This window comes from Palaemon carinicauda, chromosome 1 (assembly GCF_036898095.1).
Source record: "Palaemon carinicauda isolate YSFRI2023 chromosome 1, ASM3689809v2, whole genome shotgun sequence".
Lineage (NCBI taxonomy): Eukaryota > Metazoa > Arthropoda > Malacostraca > Decapoda > Palaemonidae > Palaemon > Palaemon carinicauda.
In genome coordinates this window covers 1,619,646-1,627,585 of record NC_090725.1, presented here as the reverse complement: position 1 = coordinate 1,627,585, position 7,940 = coordinate 1,619,646, and positions in this window count along the sequence as shown.

The following is a 7,940-nucleotide window of genomic DNA, read 5'->3' as shown; positions in this document are numbered from 1 at the left end:
CCATCTGGCGAGCGCTTCCGCCAATCAGAGCCCAGCCGTCGCAGAGCAAGATGGCAACTCACCAATGAAAATTCGCCACCCCACTCACGTCGCTATTTGCTTCGCTCACGGCGCGTGGGTTAGCCAATGTAAATACTGTACCCTGTCTCTTCCAACGAGTTAACATTGCCATTTGAAAGGACGTTGCTAGCATCGTTTCGACCATTCCACTACAGCCAGTACTGAAAAATGCACTGGACTGCCAGGAATTAAGCTCATATAGACCTATTTCAAATATATCCTTTTTCTCAAAAGTGCTTGAATATGTAATTCTTGAACAACTAGTCAGCCACTTAGAAGTAATAGAAGCTTTGCTGACAACCAATCTGCTTACAGAAAACTATACTCTACGGAGACAGCCATCTGCTCTGTTGTAAATGATATGCTAGAAATGATGGATGAAAATAAATGTGGTATCTTAATACTGCTCGATCTCAGTGCTGCTCTTGATACAGTGGTGCATGAACTGCTACTAAATGATCTACGGTCCATCAGCGTTGAAGATCAAGCCTTCGAATACCTAAAAGACTACTTAGTTGGTAGATATTACTGTGTACAAATAAGAAACTCTTATTCATCATATGAACCCTTAAACAGAGGGGTACCCCAGGGGAGTGTACTTGGCCCAATCTTATTCTGCATCTATACTATTGGTCTATCGAAAATGCTACAGAGGCATGGTGTGAAGTTTAAACTATTTGCAGATGACACACAATTTTACTTCTCCATAAATGATATACATGACACCACTGAAACTCTAAACCGAATCCTTGATAGTCTTAGAGAATGGATGACATTTAAACAACTAAAATTAAATGAGAACAAAACTGAATTCATGGTGGTGGGCAAGAGAAACAGCATGAAAAAACTTAGGTGATATTCAAATGAACATAAATAATGACTAGATACCGATATCTAGTAAAGTTCGAGATCTAGGTGTATTTCTTGACTGTAACATGTCTTTAAATGCCCAAATAGATAATGTAATAAAAAAATGCTGGTTATCATCTAAGAAATATTGCGTTTATAAAAAAGTACCTGGACGAAAATTCTGTAAAGAAACTTGTGATAAACTGTGTTATTATCAGGATTGACTACTGTAACTCTATCTATTACAATTTACCAAAAGTGCAACTTAAGAAATTACAAAACATAATTAACAGAGGAGCAAGACTGATAAAAGGTGTCCCACCTAGAGAAAGGATCACCCCTATACTAATCGATTTACACTGGCTGCCGATTAAAGCGAGAATTGAATTTAAAATATGTACAATAACCCATCAAGTTATTAGAACCGGGCGTCCAAAATACTTAAGAGAACTGCTACATATTGCGCAGCCAACAAATCATGTCGACACGAGAATAGTTACAGAGGGCTTCAAACTGTTGGAACCTAGATTTATGTCTACTTTAGGCTCCAGAGCCATTGAAGAGCTGCTTATAATAGCTAAGAGGAAAGTAGCTAAAAAACGATTACAATGCAGTAGTTAATTAACCCCTTGAGCAAAAATGAATTATTTGGTAATCTCAGTGTTGTTAGGTGTATGAGGACAGAGGGGAATATGGAAAGAATATGCCAGACTATTCGGTGTATGTGTAGGCAAAGGAAAACTGAGTCGTAACCAGAGGGAGAGAGAGATCCAATGTAGTATTGACTGGCCAGACACAGGAGCCAATAACTCTCTAGTGTTAGTATCACAACGGTTGGCTGGTGTCTTGGCCAACCTACTATCTATTTGATAATAGATGGAGGAGATTTCGTAATAGTAAAACTAGCTGAACTTTAAACAAAATGTTTGCAAAAATGCTCTATACCTACAGCTTGGAAAAACTTTATCATTATACATATTCGCAAAAAGGGAGACAAAAGACCTGAAAAATTACATCCCAATAAGTTTGCTATCAGTATTATATAGAATATTTACAAAGAGCATATTGGGCCAAATTGAAAGACAGATAGACTTTAATCAACCACAGGCAGGTTTTAGAAGAGGGTATTTAACAACTGGCCATATCCATGTAATTAACTGTCTAATGAGAAAATCGACAGAGTATGAAGAGAAAGCTTCTGATTCTTACAAAACTTCAGCAGTAATGAAAACCCTTCAAAAGCAAGGAATAGATTAATCTGATGTTAGCACACTTGAAAATATCTATGCGGGTAATACAGCAATCATAAATCTACATAAAGATAGTGAGAAAATTGCTATTAAGAAAGGAGTTAGACAGGGAGACCCCATCTCTCCTAAATTATCCATAACGGGCTTAAAAGAAGTTTTTAAGAATTTAGATAGGGAAAATGTAGGAATTATATTAATGGGGAAAACCTTAATAACTTAAGATTGGCAGTTGAAATACATAACACAGACTATACCTTCAACATTGAATGAAATGTTAAAACAGGCATCCCTTTTTGTGTCAGTGGGCTTGGCAGTGTCCTTCCCTGGCTTTTCCATAGTTTAGAGGTCGACTCAATTAGTAAGTTGTCTCAAAAGGTCACTATATACCATATGTTCCTTTACCAGATCTCTCTCTCTCTCTCTCTCTCTCTCTCTACACACACACATATACTGTATATATGCTTATTCTCTCTCTCTCTCTCTCTACACACACATATACTGTATATGTGCTTATATACTCTCTCTCTCTCTCTCTATCTCTCTCTACACACACACATATACTGTATATATGCTTATACTCTCTCTCTCTCTCTCTCTCTCTCTCTCTCTCTCTCTCTCTCTCTCTCTCTCTCTCTCTCCTCCACTCCACTCTTTTCCAGAAAATCTTATTGTCTTATGTGTTCTTCAGATGAGGTTTTGATCAATCAGTTCTGTTCTTTTCGCACCTTGTATGCAATCTCACTTAAATCCATTCCAGTCACCAGGTTTGATTTGTGACGGAGGTAAATCAGCCCCTAATCGACCAATTGGCCAATTTCAGCCGGAAATTGCTAGAATATGCCTGAAAAAATATATTCGTGAGATAAGATCCCCTTCTCGGAAAATTATGCAAAATTTCGGCACCGGATGTCAAGACTGGGCATACTGCACGCAGCTGGCTTTCAACGCTTGGCCCCATCTGGCAATCCATTCAATTACCACTGTGACGGGCCGAGAGAAGGTTGTGACTCAAAGGCAGGAAGCAATCAACTGAGTAACTTTATTAAAGAACACTCTCCTTTATATACAAAACCTCAAGGCAACAGGAATTTTCATGTTCGGGAAACAGACAATGTTACAGAGGAAAGACGCAGACATGTTTATTCTGGTTCTTTTTAGTGCGAGGGAAGAGCGCAGGTACAAGCATAATATATACATAATAATCTATGTCCGATCGTGTGACACATGGTTGGTACACCATACACAAGTCAACAAAATGTTTTTACAAGACCACGCTCTCCCTATATTGCGAAATTATGCAAAGCTATTGTTTTCCTCTCTCACTTTTTCATAATCTAAAACAATTCGCAACATGGGAAACAAGTTAAAATTAAAAATAAAACAATAGAATTATAAAAAAAATACTAGCCTGATTTCTTCACAAAACGACCTGGAACTGACATCGTCAGCAAAGTCAACCATAGTGTACCAACCGTGTGTCACACGATCGTACATAGTTCATTTTGTGCTTGTATCTTCGCTCTCCCCTCGCACTAAAAAGAACCTGAAATAACATGTCTGGTTTTTTCCTCTGTAACATTGTCAATATTTGAACATGAAAATTCCTGTTGCTTTGAGATTTTGTATATAAAGGAGAGTGTTCTTTAATAAACAACTCAGTTGATTGCATCCTGCCTTTGAGTCATAACCTCTCTCTCGGCACCGTCACATCATAGAAGAACGTTTTCATAACGAAAATCTATATCTGGTTGGGAATGTACAAATTTCATACGCCCTTTATTTCAAAAGAAATACACCTTTGTGTAAGATTTTCCAATTCCAAGAAGTGTAGTTAGTTATTTCGAATCAAATGGCTACAAATCTATGTACAGTCACTCATATAAGTTTATGGATATCCGGGTGTTTGAGAGAGATTTATACTCCACACCTTTCTGGACGACAGGTGTCTGGGAGCGCGAGACCGGTCAAATATTCAACTATACAGTTGACCGTTTTCGCACTCCGAGACACCTGTCGTCCAGAAAGGGGTGACATAGAAATCTCTCTTAAACACCCGGACATCCATCAACTTATATGAGTGACTACTTCTCAAACCCAATAGGAAATAGCATATGAGTGAAATCAACTGGACTTTGATAAACAATACCTATAATTGGCACACTCACATTCTGTCACAATAGGGTTGAATCCTTTCCCTTGCTGCTATTAATTATCTCTAGGCATCTGTCTGGTCATTAGCGCAGTGTTTTCTCCACTACAGTTATTTTGAAAACTTCTGATGCTATATACCAATTCTACTAGCGACAAATAAAATAAGGATACTACTTAGAATTCACTGTCTTCGTTTAATTTCTTCTTATGGTACTTGACACTGTAACATCATGTTCTCCTTTACCTTTTCACAAACATGTAACTATACGCAAATATAGAATGCATACATATACATATACAGCATGTGTGTATATATTCATGCATCTATATATATATGCATACACACACACACACACACACACACATATATATATATATATATATATATATATATATATATATATACATATATATACAGTATATATGGAAAGAATAATGATGGGAATAACACTAAAAGACAGATAAAGAACAACATGGATACGACAACAAACTAAAGTAGAGGATATTCTAACATGTAAGAAAAAGAAATGGACAAGGACAGGACATATAATGAGAATGACAGATAATAGATGGAAATTAAGAATACCAGAATGGGTCCCTAGATATTGGAGAAGAAGCAGAGGAAGGAAGAGAAGAAGATGGATTGACGAACTAAGAAAGTTTGCAGGTGTGGAATGGCATAGAAATACCATAACAGACGAGAGTGGAAGGACATGTCTTAGTTCGTCAATCCATAGTCTTCTCTTCCTTCCCCTGCTTCTTTTGCAATCTCTAGATACACATTCTATTCTTCTTAATGTGGAAGGACATGTATTAGTTCGTCAATCCATAGTCTTCTCTTCCATCCCCTGCTTCTTTTGCAATCTCTAGATACACATTCTATTCTTCTTAATGTGGAAGGACATGTATTAGTTCGTCAATCCATAGTCTTCTCTTCCATCCCCTGCTTCTTTTGCAATCTCTAGATACACATTCTATTCTTCTTAATGTGGAAGGACATGTATTAGTTCGTCAATCCATAGTCTTCTCTTCCTTCCCCTGCTTCTTTTGCAATCTCTAGATACACATTCTATTCTTCTTAATGTGGAAGGACATGTATTAGTTCGTCAATCCATAGTCTTCTCTTCCATCCCCTGCTTCTTTTGCAATCTCTAGATACACATTCTATTCTTCTTAGTGTTTTTTTTTTTTTTTTTTTTTTGCATTTTCATTCAACATTATCTTAGTTTTACTCATATTCATTTTTAGTCCAACAATTCTGCTTTCTCTATTCAAATCTTCTATCATCCTTTGTAATTCCTCCTATGATTCACTAAATCAACTATATTACCTGCAAATCTCAGGTTGTTAATTCCAACATTTCCAGATCTAAATTCTTAAAACCTTCTTCTAGGCAAGCCGTGAATAATTTAAGAAATGGGGTCTACCTGTTTTACTCCTTTCTTAATTAGAATTTTCTCACTATCCATATTTTACTCCTTTCTCAATTAGAATTTTCTCACTATCTATATTTTACTCCTTTCTCAATTAGAATTTTCTCACTATCTATATTTTACTCCTTTCTTAATTAGAATTTTCTCACTATCCATATTTTACTCCTTTCTCAATTAGAATTTTCTCACTATCTATATTTTACTCCTTTCTCAATTAGAATTTTCTCACTATCCATATTTTACTCCTTTCTCAATTAGAATTTTCTCACTATCTATATTTTACTCCTTTCTCAATTAGAATTTTCTCACAATCCATATTTTACTCCTTTCTCAATTAGAATTTTCTCACTATCTATATATTTAACTCCTTTCTCAATTATAGTTTTCTCACTATCTATATATAGTTCTAGGGTTGCTCTACTTCCTGTATAAATATCTTCAAATATCTTAACTTAATATTCACCTATTGCTTGTCTTTGGAGGGCTTTCATTACCGCTGAGGTTTTGACAAAATCATAAGCATTCTCGTAGTCTATAAATGCTATACATAGTTGTTTGTCACACTATTTTGATTTTTCCATTAGCTGGCTAACTATATGGACATGGTGAGTTGTTTATATATATATATATATATATATATATATATATATATATATATATATATATATATACATGTATATATATGTATATATATGTATATATATACATATATATATATATATATATATATATATATATATGTATGTATATATATATATATATATATATATATATATATATATATATATCTAATACCTTAACGTTACACAGTACTTGTGGCGTTAACCACTTTATGACAACTCTTCAATTTCCCGTACATTTTATTATCTTTAGGCATATTAGCTAACAACCGTTTCAACCAAGAACGTATGACTATGATCAGTAACTATATGATAAATTACATTTCATACACAATCCTGAATAAATGGAGCAGTAAGGTAATATATTATTCACCTCTTCAAAAGTCTATGGCAGAATATAAGAAACTGAACAGGAGATTGGAAAAAGGGGTCTGAAAATAGCTGACGCATCAAGTACTTCGGCACAGCGTTGCCAGGTTGGCCTTTTTCGTGCCAAAAAAAATCCAAATTTCTCCTTTTTCCGTGCTAGATACCTAAATTTGGCCTTTTTAAAAAATTGGTTAGCCTTAAATGCTATATTTTCGGCCTTTTTCCACGATTAGGTTGGCCTTTTAAAGCTGCAGTTAATCAGACGTTGGCCTTTTCTCATTTGGAAAACCTGGCAACCCTGCTTTGGCATTTAATTAAAATTGCATACGAGAGAGACTATGCTATTTAATCAAGAGGATCTGAGGAGGGGTTTTTGAAATGTAATTCCACAGCTCCTGATTCCTCAAATAGCTTTCAGACTAACAGGCACACAAATCCTAGTTAAATTCCGTATTTTAGTTTAATCACCTAATTTCTAGTGAATTTACAGAAGAAACTTCCGCTATTATTATTATTATTATTATTATTATTATTATTATTATTATTATTACTTGCTAAGCTACAACCCTAGTTGGAAAAACAGGATGCTATAAGCCCAGGGGCTCCAATAGGGATAATAGCTCAGTGAGGAAAGGGAACAAGGATAAATAAAATATTTTAAGAAGAGCAACCAAATTAAAATAAATATCACTTTATAAACTATAAAAACTTTAACAAAACAAGAGGAAGAGAAATAAGATATAAGAGAGAACAGTGTGTCCGAGTGTACCCTCTAGCAAGAGAACTCTAACCCAAGACAGTGGAAGACCATGGTACTTTTTTTTTTCGTTTTAGCTACAAATGGGGATTTTAAATGTTTTAGACACGTATTTTAAATATATGAAACACTACCATATTGATCACGCCTTTGTATAGACTTGACAGTTCTTCCTTTACTCAAACAAGATGGCTCTGTCACTCACAGTCCAAGAGAAAGACAACCCTTTTGGCTGATGTGTTTGACAGTAGGCAGAGTAATGAGGAACTCGATCTTCCTTATTCCTGTTTCCCTGAGGCTAAACTAATTAGTTTAGCTTTCTGGTCCCGCGAAATTAAAACACTTGATGGACTTTGATGGTTGTGGAACTATAGAGCCAGATGGTATCGTTCCTTTATGTTTATAAAGACCGCTGATCTCTTAGCTCGCAATGAACAATTAAAATAAAATA